Source organism: Hermetia illucens, chromosome 1, assembly GCF_905115235.1.
Source record: "Hermetia illucens chromosome 1, iHerIll2.2.curated.20191125, whole genome shotgun sequence".
Classification (NCBI taxonomy): Eukaryota; Metazoa; Arthropoda; class Insecta; order Diptera; family Stratiomyidae; genus Hermetia; species Hermetia illucens.
The window spans coordinates 154,012,795-154,029,413 of record NC_051849.1 but is presented as its reverse complement, the minus strand read 5'-3'; the positions used below and the strand labels follow the sequence as shown (position 1 = coordinate 154,029,413).

Genomic DNA, 16,619 nt, shown 5'->3' with positions numbered 1-16,619 from the left:
TTGCAAGGGCAAATTCCAAGGAGAACATTGGAATAGTGCTGGCTCAGGAGCCCTGGGTGTACCGGGGGCAGATTCGCGGTCTGCAAGGAGGAGACATGCAGGTAATTTGGGACTCCTCTTGTGAAAAACCAAGAGCTTGCATAATTCTCAAACGTAATTTAAAATACATATGTCTTGCAGAGTTCTTAACCGGGGACCTTGTGGCTATCCAAGTCTCATTGGAAGCCGGGAGGAGCACTCGAGAGGTAGTTGTAGCATCGGGATACTTCCCAGGAGACGAGAGCCGGGCTCCACCGGAACAAGTCGCAAAGCTGACGGAGTATTGCGAGGAAAGGGCGTTACCACTTCTTCTCGGCTGCGATGCCAACGCCCACCACGAAGTGTGGGGAAGCAGTGACACTAATCGTAGAGGTGAGTACTTTCTCGAATTTATTCTTAGTAATAAGTTAGAAATATACAACGTAGGGAACACTCCAACATTTGTGACCAGCACCAGACAAGAGGTACTAGATATAACTCTAGGAAATACCCTAATGAATGGGATGGTCAGGAATTGGAGGGTGTCGGATGAACCCTCAAAGTCTGATCACAGGATAATCAGATTCGACATTGAGGGTAACTCCGAAATAAAAAGAATAATAAGGAATCCCAAGAGAACGGATTGGGAATCCTACACAATACACCTGAGCAACAACATTGCTCACCTTCAAGGGGGCGGTGACATCAGGAGCGAATTAGAATTAGAAGCGGTGGTGGAAGACCTCAACACAATCGTCATTGACGCATATGAGGCCAGCTGTCCGGCCAAGACAGTCAAGTCATCAAGGGATGTACCATGGTGGAACAGGAACTTAGCCAGAATGAGAACGGAGGTACGAAAACTCTTTAACCGGGCAAAACGAACCGGGGACTGGCGGAGGTATAAAAATGCACTGACTGCGTATAGCAACGCCATCAGGGAAGCGAAACGGAACAGCTTTAGGGAATTCTGTGAAGGGATTGAACAGATCACAGAAGCAACCAGGCTGTACAAGGCTGTAGCCAAAGACGGGGGAATATCCTCTGTCTGCTTGAAAAAGGAAGATGGGACATTCACCGAGAATGAGGAGGACAGAGTACACCTGCTTCTCAGAACTCATTTCCGGGGGTCCTACCCCTCGGCGGCAGGCGACAATAATCTGCCTGACACCCCAACAACGAATAAAAGGGGAAGGAAAGAGATCTGGAAACTAGCAAAAGAGGTATGCTCAGAAGATAGGCTAAGATGGGCAGTGGGAACCTTTCAACCAATGAAATCTCCCGGAGCAGATGGCATTTTCCCAGCACTTATTCAGAGAGGCCTAGGAATTATCTTAGAGTCTCTTCTGAGGGTGGTAAGGGGGAGTAGAGCACTGGGTTACATACCAAGGGCATGGATACGGGCAAAAGTGGTCTTTATTCCGAAGGCGGGTAAAAAGGATCCTTTTCACCCTAAATCTTTCAGACCAATCTGCCTTACATCGTTCGTACTCAAAACGGTGGACAAGGTCATAGACAACTATATTAGAACTAACGTTCTAAAGCGTAATCCCTTACATCACTGTCAACACGCTTACCGAGCAGGAAGGTCAACTGAAACTGCTCTGTATCAGCTGACAGAGGTACTACGGGACGCCATAGAAACAAAAGAAATTGCACTGTGCGCGTTTTTGGATATCGAAGGAGCATTCGACAACACATCGCACACAGAGATACAGGATGCCCTGAGCCGCAAAGGAGTGGGAAACACCCTGGCACTCTGGATGGGCAAAATGCTAGAAAGCAGACAAATAGAGGTACAAACAGGTACAAATTCTATTATCATGAACACCACTCAAGGCTGTCCACAGGGCGGAGTACTATCGCCGCTGATGTGGAGTATGGTAGTGGATGAACTCCTGGACGTGTTAACTAATACTGGAATACAAGTCCAGGGCTACGCGGACGACATTGTTCTAATCTGTAGGGGCAAATATGAAGATACCCTATGTGATAGAATCCAAACTGGATTAAGGGTTACTAGTGCCTGGTGCAGGAAGGTAGGACTGCGGATCAACCCAACCAAAACCACCATAGTACCATTCACTAGGAGGCGTAAGCTGGATCACCTGAAAGCCATAACATTACATAATATGGAGGTGAAACGAGAAACAGAGGTCAAATATTTGGGAATCACGCTAGACCAAAAATTACTCTGGAAGACACATGTCGAAAACACTTGTCGGAAAGCCACGAGAGCTCTGATGACTTGCAGATCCATAGCAGGAAAAAAATGGGGTTGCAGACCGAAGATACTACTTTGGATATATACTGCAATAGTAAGACCAATGATTACCTATGGAGCGGTAATCTGGGCAGAAAGAGCCCAACTCAGCACACAAGCCAGGGAATTACATAAGCTCCAAAGGCTGGCTTGCGTGTGTATCAGTGGGGCAATGAGGACATGCCCAACGGCATCCCTGGAGGTCCTTCTGGAATTAACCCCTCTCCATCTGCACATACAGATGCAGGCAAGGAGATCAATATTCAGGATGGCCAGTAGCATGAGTGAGGCGGGGAGCTGCCTAAATCGAAGGAAGATTGATATCCTTTCTAGGCGGTATCCCGAATTACTGATACCGAGGGACAACATGACAACGAGGTTTCACTTCGATAAGAAGTTTGAAACACGTTGGAGTAACAAGGCAAACTGGGAGAGCGCGGCTGCGACATACGGCTTAAACCAGCAGCTGATTACTTGGTACACTGACGGATCCCTCACAGCAGAGGGAGCGGGTGCCGGTGTCATTGGTCCAAGGAAAATGTACTTTGAGCCAATGGGCAGGTACACTAGCATATTCCAAGCGGAAATTTACGCCATAGACAAATGTGCCTCCTTTAATCTGCAAAGGAACTACAGGGGGCAGAACATAGCTATTCTCACCGATAGCCAAGCAGCGATCAAGGCATTTAGGTCCAACCAGGTGAACTCTAAACTGGTATGGGAATGCCTTGAGAGACTGAATACACTCGGCTCGTCCAACAAGGTCTGGATACTTTAGGTTCCAGGCCATGTTGGGCTGGAAGGCATTGAGGCAGCAGATGAACTAGCCAAGAAGGGAGCAGGGATGCCTTTACACGGGCCAGAACCCTTCTGTGGAATCGGAAACGGTTTCATGGCTATGAATCTAAGAAACGAAGAGAAACGGTTGAGGGAACTATATTGGGCGGGCCTCGCAGGGATGGAGCAGTCCAGGGTGCTTATTGGGGGATACGAACCCATGCGCACAAAGGATTGCTTAAACCTCACCAAAAAGAACCTTCGAATAATAGTGGGAATTCTCACTGGTCATTGTCGGCTGAACTACCACCTAGGAAAGCTAGGGATATCTACGGACATTGCCTGCAGGTTCTGTGAGGAGGAGGACGAAACCTCTATGCACGTCCTGGGACAGTGTCCGGCACTTATGCAAAGTAGGTCGATACGTCTGGGAGAACACTTAATACCAGATGCAAAGCTGAAACTTTTGGAAGTGGGGAACATACTAAAGTTCCTAACGGTTACAGGCCTGCTTGAGATACTATGATCAACAGGTACACTATAACCAGTAAAAGGGGCACAATAGTTCTTCAAGGACGCGGTGCGACTTTCCCTTAACAGAACAATAATAATGTGTCTCAGGTACCCCGCGACATCCAAATTTCCAACGTTGGAAGCAATGGACTGATTTTTTTAACGATCAAATCTGTGAGCCATAATTCAAATTTCACAGAAATATCGATTACCTTACATTCAGCAGGAAAGCAGCAAAAGGACTAAAGTGCACAAAATAATCTGTAAACTCGGTGAAAAGTGCGTTCTTTCACTGAAGTAAAATAAACGTTAACCTGTGTTACAAGTCATACAGAAACATCTGCAAAATCTTCAAAGTAGCTTTTCAGTATTCATATAACGCATGAAAATAATTAGGCTCTTCCAGAGAGTTGCATCACCGTATGCGTAACGAGAAAAAAAGGATTCTGTTAACAAGCGTCTCCCACAGGGCAAGCTGCAAGGTATATCCACACAGGTAAACGGTACAAGCTTTATGATGAGGCGCATAATGATTACAATTTCTCCAGTAATTATACACCGTGACATATCTCAAAGGCACTGCCTACTTGCAAAATCAATAGATACCCACAAAAAGAGTTCGTCTATACCAAACTCGTATCCAGGATGCTGTAATTTAATAGGTGAATCTTTATGATGCCAAACTTAAAAGGAAATTATATTTTAGAGCAAGTATCTAACGAAAGGACCGCAAAGGAAACCATATACCTTAGTTCCAGTGTACTAGAATCAAGCAATCTGCGTTGATAGATTTAAACTTCAATTAGGACAAATTAAGTTTTCGCAAAGAAAAGCAAAAGGATGTGAAAGTTCACTCCCTAAGACCTGCAGTAAGGAAAAGTTACTATTCTAGGAGAGCACATGCCATGTCTCCCCCAGTGGTAGTAGGGAGCATAATACCATAGAGTGCCCGTAGATGTGGAAGAAGTTAGAAGATTTCAAACCACCGCAAATTGCATTTTACTCATATACACAATGTATCATAGTAAGTGCTCTGGTTACGCTTCTATTTTATGCTACTTTATTCAACTCTAAGTGCTTCGTTCATTACAGAATTTTGCTGGTTTTTTGCTTAGCTAAATTAATTGTTCGGGAACAAGGGGACCCTTAAAACTTTCACATTTCTACATTGTATAAATATGTAGTTATAGATTGAACCCCTTTTTCTATTGTAGTGGGAATAGGGACATTTATATGAAAGAACAGATTAGAGAATCTTCGAAGTTTTTAATTGGCGAATGAGAAGGAGAATTGAAACTGAGTTGCCATTTTGCTTATATTTCCTGTGAAGAGAGATATAATCTGATCAGTAATGAAATAGCAACAAATCATCGCAGCTGGCCTCAAATCAGATTGCGGAAGAAAACTAAGAGATAATCTACTATAAATCGTCGGTTTATTTCTATCTTCATTCTAGAAATTTATATAAACTATATTTTCCATTGAGTGCGCTCGTTCTTTTGCTTAACTGACTTCTTTTGATTAAATAAATCAATATCAGTATTGGATTAGATAGGTCTGCAACCAAATGTAATTTCATGTACTGAAAACGAAAATGATATCAAAAAATGTATAGGACGTTGGAATTTTTCAAAAAATGCGATTTCAGATTTGACCCATGAGATCTTGACAGGTGTTGTAATATTTTCATCATGTGCAACGCATTTTCTGACCAAAATTGTTCTCCCAAGAAGAGACAAATGATTTAGTGAGAGATCTGGATCTTCCCGAAGATACTGCGAGTTGCTTGGAGAAGTTTATTACTACTTGCAGTGTCTTTTTGGTGGTACAAGCATCGTGAAAAGAATTTTGAGCCTTACTTCGACTAAGACGAAAATGTTTATTGTGCTTAATATACTGAACATTGAAAGTTTGATGGTTCAGTTTCAAATCTAGTATGAATCTACTCAACGACGGTTCTTTATCGACTCATCGAACCGCAACTTAAAAGCAATTTTGCCCCACATCGGTGGTTTCTATGTTTCGATCCCTGAAGGACATTCTGTGTTCTTGAAAGAGACCTTAGTTATTCTTCAAAAACACAAATCTGAAGATCAAGGTTGGCAAATATCTGGTGATTTAAAGTTATGTAATTGCTGCTTGGGCAATAAACTGGTTACACTAAATTGCTTTCTTTCTTTTGTCTATGGACCAGTCGAGACGGGAAAAATCACTGATCAATGGAGAGTTGGAAACCAAGTGTCCTGTGAGAAAACTTGATACCACCCGAAAAAAATCTACTTCTTCCCCTCTATATTTATCAAATCAAAAAATGGGAAATATTTCAAATGATCGACTAAAAAGTATCTAGATCTCTCGGAGGCGAAATTCAAGAAAAATTTCAAGTTCAAAACTCTTTTTGTTCAAAAGAAAAAAATCTTTCACGGTCGACAAGATTCAACTTGAGATGATCTCAAACTTTCCTCCTCCTCCTTCCAAAACTTGACGTTAAATATCTTTTCGATACAACCAATTTACAACACTTAGTAACAATTCTTCACCGTTTTGATATTTTACCACTCTAATGTTATGTGCATTTTGGTGCATGTGTACAGTTAAATGCATTTTGCCTAAGGGCAAGGCACTAAACAGATATGATTTTGAGTGACCCAGTCGAACTGTAGAATCCCAAAAATGTTTGAGAACTAAATATAAAACAGACGTGTTGGGTTGGGAATGTAGAACCAAGGTACCAAGTAAAATTCGTAAAAATGTCAAAATGTCAAAAATGAATGGATTGCGAAAATGACAGTTGCGGATGTTCGAAATGTTCTTGTATCGGCAAATAAAAGGATTCGGATTAGTGGGACAAAGAAGTGAACATTTTATGAGGGACTCCTCGCGAGGCGAAAGTGGTGATAGGGACCGGTGTTGCGACAAAATGATTGGAAAGGAACTCAGGTGTTAAAAATTTAGCGGAATATAGACGTGAAGAGACAATTCATGTCGGTTAGTGGCGAAAAAATTTACAAAAAGGATCATTGCAGCCTTTTTCGTGAAGGAATGCCGGCGTTCTTCACTTGTGAACTCCAATATAATCAGAACAGAATGTGCCGAAAAAATTATAACACTCTAGATTAAAGGAAATAATTGGTAAATTTCTTTTAAGTGAGAAAACGGAGGATCATTTTTCTCATGTCTTAAACTGAGATCACATTATCAGTGCGGGCGAGAATTTTAGAATTGATTTTGATTGAATCCGGGCTTATACATATATCGTTACTGAGGGTAGGAAATATTTAGCCACTTTGTTTTTCGTAGCAATAATTTACTCATAAGTTTTCTGTGTCTTTGGAAAGTTTTAGCTCAAATGATAAATCATTGATGAAGTAAATTGAGTTTACAAAATTAAAAAAAAAGTGTACATCAATTAGTCCCCAACCTTATTACGACTGAGCTAAGAATCGAGCCACAATGGTAATACCAAAGATGTTTCAAACCATTTCACGACTCCCATCCGTGTGACAACACTATCAACTCCAACAAAGATACTTTAAGACAACTTGCTTCTACCCTATGTCGCCAAAATGTTACAATTTCCTATTGTAGGAATGGAAAGTGCTAATTGCCGACAAATTACAACATAAATTCTTAACAACAGTTCACTGGCATCAAATTATAATTAAAAGTTGTAAAAAGTTTTTTTTTATTATTACTTTTCCCTTAGTATCTTAGGTTTAAAGTCCTCTGCATCCATGCATACATAGAATCTTATGGGGGCATCTTTTCTGTGGTTACATTAGGGTATGTATCCTGGAAAATATAAGATTTATCTTTCGCTTCTTCGTGGTGTTTGTTATTATTCTTTGAATGAGTTACGTAAAGAATATAAAAATTTTCAATTTATCTTTTAATACGTATTGTGACTATGAAGAATTATGTTTCCCTTAATATTATTTAAAGAAGATATAACATTTTAATTTTACTTATATAGCCGCAGGAACTAATCTAAGTTTATTCCTTTGGGTAGTGTATCTCGACTGCATTCCTACAAAGTGCTTTATAAAGGGAAGGATCAGCTCATGTGTCGGACATCTACTTTTATGGTAAAGAAACCAGAACACCAAATAATATTTTATAGTGTGGTTGAAAGTTATATAAGTTAAGTTTGGCTGAAGTCAAATAGAGACAAATATGTAAATAACAGGAAATTATATTTAAATCGATGGAATCCTGTGTGAAAGCAAAATCGTGGTCTTATAGAAGTCGTTCAGCAAAACTTACTGGAGGAGGAGGAACAATCGTCGCCATATAGTAGAATACAGACAGAAGAATGACATGGGACCCTCTTGATGACGAATAGAAGTAATAATGGACGATGAAAAAATTAGTTAGACAAGTGTTAATTGCAGTTTAATGTTAAGAATAGTGTTAGATGTCTTGAAAAACTGACGACATCATAGCCAAACTGGTCCAGACCTAAATATTGAATGAATTGGTAACTATCGGAACACGTTGTAGTTGTTAAGTGGCGAAAAAAATATTCAAACACAAAAAAAATTCAGCTCCACTGATTATCTATCTCAACAATGTTTGATTCTACGATACCTGGGCTCAGCTCCAGTTGGATAGGCAGTCCTTCAGACGGCAAGTGTGCCGCACGAAAGCGCTCAAATTGGACGTGGAACTGAAAAGCAGTACAGCCAAGAGATTGAGAATCCACGTTGCATAGCATTCTCTTCGGGGACAGTCAGTATGATGCCGCCGATGTTCCTGAAGTATAGACTTCCTCATTCTGTCCCGATTAAAAATGTTCGGTTAAATCATGATCGCAAAGTAACCGGGAAAGCAGCACAGTTCTCGGATAACAATGCCATCCATTCCATATTTTTACACCATTTCCTCTTTTCTTTCACATTTTATTATTTCTTTCCCCTTCGTCTTTCACACGCACATTCGGAAACGGCTGCACCTGTTGTAATGGAATTTGGTGAAGATGTGCAAGACTATGAAATCCTACGCATGCAGTGAGAGACACAGGGGATGCAAAATCTTGTTTCTCCCAATATGGTCGTGTTCGATATCAAACAAAGGGTCTTGATTAGTACTTTCCATTGCAAAGTAAAAGAATAAAAAGTGTAAATTTCATTCATTCTGATTTTCAGAATACACTCAAACGAAACAAAAGAAACAATTATGAAGATGTCTCTATGTGAAACCTTGGTCTCAAAAAAACATCCAAGGAATATCGTACCGAGCTGATCTGCTTCCGCCAATTAATACGAAGGTCAACCGTAAACTCTACATATGACCTGGTAGGTTCTTGTTACATGCATTCTCTAGACGGAGAAGGAACTATCGATAGCCGACTCGAATCTGGCCTAGTTTTTGTTTACAATTCGAATCCCCACGGGGTATTGCAACAGTACGTGAATTAAAGACTCCTAGGCTTTGGACAACAGTGAATTTTCCCCTGTTTGACAATATGGATGCCAGATCTGGTGTATGTAGTTCACTACGTTGGGGTACGAATCTTGTTAGGATAGATTCAGTGGAACAATACAAGACATCTGACCGCAGTTATCCTCCGAAACGCCTTCGAGAAAACTCCGGGCGTAAATGGGAATCCGCCACCTTTCTCCAACCCTCTCGACAGGCTTACAAAGAGACCACGAACACAATGATACTCGCGATCACCGAGTCAATTGGATCATGGCATGAAATTTCTCGAGGGAGTTTAGATCTGAAATGTGTGGCAGCATTTTTGGTTAAATTACTGAATTTCCAAGCGACGAATGAGGTTAACAATGATGCAGAACTACTGAAGCTTCTTATAACAAGTGATGAAATATGGACTTATGAATAATATGTCGAAAGTCGAATCTGAATCACTTAAATATTATAAACCGCAGGGCACATTCCAGTGCCCTAGCTTCAAAAACGGTAAATATTAGGGCGACCAAGTTATGCAGGTTAAAATCACTCCCTAGAAAACAAATGAAATATTTCAGATCATAATTGACGGATGAAAAAACATCACTTGCACATCCCCCTACAAATTCAAAGGTCAGCTGTACCTTCTAACAGTCAGAGGAACGAATCGGGGTGATAGATATTTAGACAAAATAACACAGCAATCAAAATATCTTTAAAAATAAACTAAATCATATATTCCACTGTCTTTTTCAGGAAGTTTGGGAATTATTGAAAAAAAAACTGTTCTTGAAAAGTTATTTACTTACATCCAAAATTACTCCGATTCTAAACAAACAATCCAAACAACTTCTGCCAAATGAATGTAACATTTGGGTACCTAAATACTCCCAATTCTAAAAGTTAATCACTTCAAGAATAATCAATAATCTACTACATCCACTAAATACTAAATACTAAACAAGTTAATGCAGAAAAAAAGTCCTTTGACCTATCTAGAACGAATTCCTCAGGCTGTATTTAACTGAGAAGGGATTAAATAAAACATCCTGAATAACATCTACAAAGATTCGGCAAAAGAACAAACGAGGCAAATGCTTTCCGCTAAAAAAGAATGCAGCAAAATGATCCACTGTCATCAGATAGCTTCAACTTTATTGACGAGATACTTTTGAGAGAACTGAACTGGAAAAACGGATTCAGCATCGAAGGCACACAGCTAAAACATTTGCGATTTGTCCATTATGTAGTATTGATTACTACATCCAAAGAATAACTCAAAGGGATACTTTGAAATGCATCCTTGAAAGCAGGAAAAGTCATGTTTCGAATAAACGAGAAAAAAACAATAACCAACGGGTTTACGGATGAAATAGTACTCCAAAATGGGTAGAACGGGTATTTATTATATCATCATATTGGAGATCAATTAATGGTCGCCAAAAATCCAAAAAAGCAGAAAATCTTGTAGGGTTTGAGAAAAATGCGGACCCTTTAGTGAGTGTTTAAAACTGATAACGAAATGAAAATCAAACAAGTCGGAATACCGGAAGCTCGCCCTTCGGGTATAAAGGTTTTGTGTTCATCTTATGTAAGAGATGCACATTTTTCTGTCCGTATATAGTTACAAATCCAACATAATCCTTCATATTTTTCCAAACTACGAGACATACGTACATATTACAGCCATAGATATCACGCTCACCCTAAACAAACAAACTGCCTATTACCTACTGTACACATATATGCACGTATCTAAATTTATCGTACCCATATTTCCGATTTACGTCTTATATCTATCTGAATTAGGCACTAGCCGCAAAGTTCATTAGCACGCATATATTATATACCTACATACACACATGTCTGGTTGACAAATAACTAAAAAACTAAAACAAAATAATTGTCTGCGACCGAATTCATAAGAATTCATTTCGTTCTGGTATTGACGAATTGATATGTGATGATGACGTCATGCGGGTTGTAGAGTGCACGAAATTCACAAAAAATTGTAAAGTTTCACCCCCTATAACTTTGTTAATAATAGTTGGATTTTCTTCAAACTTGACCAAACTGTGCATCATATTCTTCATTACACGCATGCCAAATTTTGTACTTCTGGGATGAACATAAGAGGGGGTGGTGGGTAAATTTCTTAAATGTGGAAATATACTATTATTAACTTTATTTGTGCAGATATCGGAACCGGATATATTTTGAGGCCTAGATTTCGTAGAGATGCACCACTGTGATTTTTTTCAGATTTTTCGGTTGAATAGGTTCTGAGAACGAGACCTGTTACACTTTTTGTGGGTCATATTTTGAACCCTCACTCCCCTATGTTTCATCTAATATCAAATATTGAACCAGATTCGAAAAGTACTAATTAAGACCTTTTATTTGATACCCTACATGGCTACATTCTGTGAAAAAAAAATTTGTACCCTCCATTCACATGTACGGGGAGCCCCCCTTAAACTTAACACAAGATGGCGCCACTTACTGCATGTAAAGGGATCACCAGATTACATACTGTCACCAATTTTCGTGACAATCGGTCTAGCCGTTTCCGAATAAATCGGGTGTGACAGACAGACAGAATAGACAGACAGACAGACAGACAGACAGACAGACAGACGGACCTGTGAGGAGTGGCCAGATCTCCCAGCAGGCGCGACCCCAGCTGACGGATAGGGGCATACCTATTGATGTGTAAATATGTGTTCATGCACTTTTCTTTTTTGATTGTGCATGGGCTAGTGTTTGCTCATCTCTGGTGCGCGGACCAAAATGGCTATGGGAAGGATACCCAGAACATAAAACCACCATGGAAGACGAGAGAAGGAGGAAACTTACGGTGCAGGGGCTCGGAACCCCAGTACCGGCGGCTTTTGGGAGTGAGCAAGCGGGCTCCCGGTCGTCGATAACCCTCGACCGCAGTGCCTCGGTGGTGGACAACTTGGCCACCTTGGCATATAATGCTACAAGTGATTTGGATTTGGATCTGGAGAAGGAAGTATTCAAGCGAAGTACGACTTTACCGAGAACACCAATAACAAGGCCAAACAAAGATGAACTAAAAGCAGCTTTTTGGACAACAAAAACCGTGACAACACCCACCGCACATGTTCAAGATGCTCGACAGCAGGAGGTGCTCCAGGAACAAGGAAGAGATCCATTCAAAAGAAGCTCATCAACTTTGAGATCTCCACCAATGCCAAAGACGATGAAGGATAAAGTACAGGCCAAAAGTGAAGGACCATGTAAAAGAAGTAACCCTGCCGGGACTTATAGGGAGCAGAGTCCCGATCCGGAGGAATTACCCTTCACCCAGCTTGGGGCAAAAATAGTTGAGCTGTCCGAGTTTATCAAGGACAAGCACAACGTGCACCAAGCCATAAAGAATATGGTGAGGGCTATTAGAGTTCTCTATAATAGATCCCAGATGGAGGAAAAGAATAATAGGAACACGCCGAACCCCGCTGTGCCAACAGTATCACAAGCGACCCAAGTGACGCCTAACCGTACTACCATCGAATCCCAGCGAAATAAGCGAGTACGTGAAAAAGAGGGGGATCCTTTAAGTAATCAGCAGGCGCCTAAGAGAAAAAAAGGCGGACAGGACATCCGGAAAACCAACACCAACAGGCCAGAAGGAGGAAACCGTACAGCGAATCTAGGAAACTCGACCAGCGTTGCGAAGCCTAAGACCAGCGAAAACGATGGATGGACTAAAGTTACCAACAAAAAAGCGGAACGAAAAGCAAAAGTGCGAACTCGTCCAGATGTAATTGTTATCTCCAGTAAGGGCAATCTGTCCTACGCGGAGATACTCAAAAAGGTCAAAGCGGACCCCGACCTAAAAGATCTGAGCGGAAATGTAAACCGAATCCGAAGAACCCAGAAAGGGGATCTCATGTTCGAGCTGAAAAGATCCAGCGTGAGCAAAACTGATGACTTTCGCACTCAAGTGAAAAACTCACTTGGGGAGAATGCCGCAGTGCGTGCCCAAAAACATGAGATCTACCTTCAATGTAAGGATCTCGATGAAGTAACAGCGAAAGAAGAAATTTGTATTGCTCTGAAGGAGCAATTCAAGTTGAAAGAACTCACCGAGGAGTCTATTGTGGGCTTACGAAAAGCCTATGGTGGTACTCAAATAGCCACAATACGAGTACCAGCGGAGGCAGCACAGATGTTATTGGCTGCCGGAAGGGTTCGGATTGGATGGGTTGTCTGCCGTTTAAGGGAACAAATTTCACTGAAGAGGTGCTTTAAATGCCTCATGTTTGGACACTTCGCGAAGGCATGCACCAGCAGCATTGATCGATCCGATCGATGCAGAAGGTGTGGGGAGAAAGGCCATATTGCCAAAGAGTGCAATAGGGACCCCAAGTGCCTATTGTGCGAAGTAAAAGAGGGACAGGATAACCGGCATATTGCCGGGAGTGGTAAATGTCCAGAAGAAAGGCGCTCACTGCAATGAGAAAATGAGGTTTATTCAAATAAATCTGAATCATTGCAGGGTCGCTCAGGATTTACTTGAGCAGGCCACGTTCGAATCTGAGATGGAAATCGCCATCATAAGCGAACCGTATAGACACCGTCATGGTGGCATATGGGTCAAAGATTCGACTGGTGGAGCGGCGATATGGGCTTGCGGTCGACAGGCCATACAATGTACTGCAAGTCAGGCAGGCAGTGGCTTCGTGTGGGCGAAAATAAGTGGTGTATATGTATACAGCTGCTACGCCCCGCCAAGTTTGACACTGTCTGAATTCGAGCAAATGCTTGATAATCTTGTCCTCGACGCGAAAGGACGAAGTCCAAAGGTGATTGCTGGTGATTTCAATGCTTGGGCCCTAGAGTGGGGTAGTAGGGAATCAAATGCTAGGGGGCGCAGTTTATTAGAAGCTTTTGCGCAGATGGACATAGTTTTGGCTAACGAAGGTGCTGTAAACACCTTCCAGAAAGGGGGATCAGGCTCGGTTGTAGACCTGACCTTTGTCAGCCCTTCGCTGGCGCGTGGTATGTCCTGGTGCGTCAGCGAACGCTACACCCACAGCGATCACCAGGCAGTTTTCTTTGAGACATGTGTCGAACCTCAGGGCAAAGAGCTATCATGCCCGAAACCGAAAAAGATTTCAGGCTGGTCTGCAAAATCTTTGGATGAGCAGAGCTTCTTAGAGGTGTGGTTGGATCAACCTGATATAGCAGGCGCCTCTACGGAAAGAGCTGTCCATCTGGCTCAATGCATCGCCAAAGCATGTGACGCGTCCATGCCTAGGAGGTGCGCATTCCCCCGTAAAAGACCAAACTACTGGTGGAGTGATGAACTGACCGGCCTTCGATCAGCCTGCCACCGAGCGAGAAGAGCGGCTCAGAGGGCGGTAGGTAGAGTCGATCAAGGGCAGAAAGAGTGCGCCTACAAGGTAGCCCGCAAAACCCTTAAGCTCGCCATCCAGCGAAGCAAGAGGAAATGCTTTAGGGAGCTCTGCTCAGAAGCGGACGTAAATCCGTGGGGGAGAGCTTATGGAATCGTGATGGGACGATTTAGAGGCCGTTCGTCTCCGCAGATCACGTGCCCCGCCCTCTTGTTGAAAATCATCCAGGGGTTATTCCCCCAGCAAGAGGAGAACACCGACACATTCCAACCACCTCTGAATGTGACGGCAATCCCGCCAGTCACCAGAGACGAGCTCCTGGAGATCTGCGGAAGAATAGGAGACAATAAAGCACCGGGTCTGGACGGAGTACCGAATAAGGCCCTTAAGCTTGCCGTGAAATCCAGACCGGACATGTTTGCTGAGTTGTTCGAAGCGTGCATGTCCGAGGGAATATTTCCAGCGGTATGGAAGCGGCAGAAGTTGGTGCTTCTGCCTAAGCCTGGTAAACCACCAGGTGAACCATCCTCATACCGACCCATATGTCTTTTGGACACGGTGGGGAAAATGCTAGAGCGGGTAATCTATAATAGATTACTCCCAGTAGTTGAGAGCCAAGGCGGCCTTTCAGATCGGCAGTATGGATTCCGTAAAGCCAGATCAACCATTGATGCCATCAAATTGGTTACTGGCTTGGCCGAAGATGCAATCCACGGAAAGGGTAGTACCAGCAAATATTACGTGGTAGTAACCCTGGACGTGAAAAATGCATTCAATTCGGCCAATTGGAATCTAATCCGGAAATCCCTAGCGAAGGTTGGTATTCCCGCCTACCTCGCCGCAATTGTCGATAGTTATTTAACTGAAAGGAGGCTCTGGTACGACACTGATGACGGACCGCAGGAGTACGTCGTTTCCGCGGGTGTCCCGCAGGGCTCCGTATTGGGCCCACTACTGTGGAACATCATGTACAACGATGTACTTAATCTTCCCCTCCCGGAGGAAGCCACAGTGGTGGGTTACGCTGACGACATTGCACTGGTTGTTGTCGCAAAGCATCTCGAAGATGCTGAGTTATACTCAAGCGAGGCAATCAGTGCTGTCAAATGCTGGTTGGAGAGCTCTGGTCTGACGCTTGCGGAGGAAAAAACGGAAGCGGTCCTCATCACGAAGCGCCGGAAGAGAAATTACGCCTGTGTTAGAGTCGGGAATCATATCATCACTTCCAAGCCGGCCATCAAATACTTGGGGGTGGTGATAGACAGGAAGCTCAGCTATAAGCAACACGTACAGTATGTTTGTGATAAATCATCCACTGCCAGTATGGCCCTGGCCAGGATGATGCCGAACGTGGGAGGGCCACGGCATACCTCTAGGTTGCTTATAGCCAGGGTGGTGACCTCAATCATGCTCTATGCGACCCCAGTTTGGAGCGAGGCATTGCGGATGTCAGTTAACACTAGCAAACTGAATACAGTCTACAGGAGGACAGCTCTGAGGGTATGCTCTGCCTTCAGGACTGTCTCAGATGATGCAGCATTCGTCATCTCTGGAATGATGCCCATTGACATCTTGGCAGATGAGATGGCGAATATATACCATGCGAAACCAACCTCTCCCTTATTGCAGACGAAGAAGGCTGAGAGGGAGAGATCCATAAATAGATGGCAAGAGCGGTGGGAACGCTCGGGAAAGGGTCGGTGGACTCACAGGCTCATTCCTGCCATCAAGGAGTGGTTGGAGAGACGACACGGTGAGGTTAATTATAATCTCACCCAGTTTCTCACGGGACATGGAGGATATCTCCAATACCTTCACAGGTTTAAATTGGAGACCTCACCCGACTGTCCAAATTGCGATGGAGTCCCAGAGGACCCAGAGCATGTATTCTTCCACTGTCCGAGATTTGTGGAAGAAAGGAGGAACCTAGAGGAGACTCTAGGAGAGGTGCTGGTACCAGAAAATCTGGTGCCGAAAATGCTAGCACATCAAGAGAATTGGGATGCGGTCAACTCCATGATCGCATCAATTCAAGATAAATTGCGAAAGGCAGAGGAAAGAAGAAAAACGCGGTCACGTGCGCCGCGTATAGAAGAAATGGGATTAAGCTAGAGTGAGCTGACTCCGCCCCGTGATGTAATACCTGATGGTGGTTCCGCGGGGCAGGGAGGGAGTCGGGGGTGGTTTTAGTGGGTAAAAATCCCACACGCTGGTGTGTCCAGACCAGTGTCTTTTGAAGATTTCCACCTCCT

The 16,619-nt window shown here is 43.0% G+C and overlaps 1 protein-coding gene across 7 annotated transcripts in view; it reads right to left on the bottom strand.

Annotated features, from left to right (window-relative positions):
• Window positions 1-16,619, bottom strand: part of LOC119647833 (neural-cadherin) — a 1,165,868-nt gene that overhangs the window by 743,163 nt on the left and 406,086 nt on the right. The window lies entirely within an intron of this gene.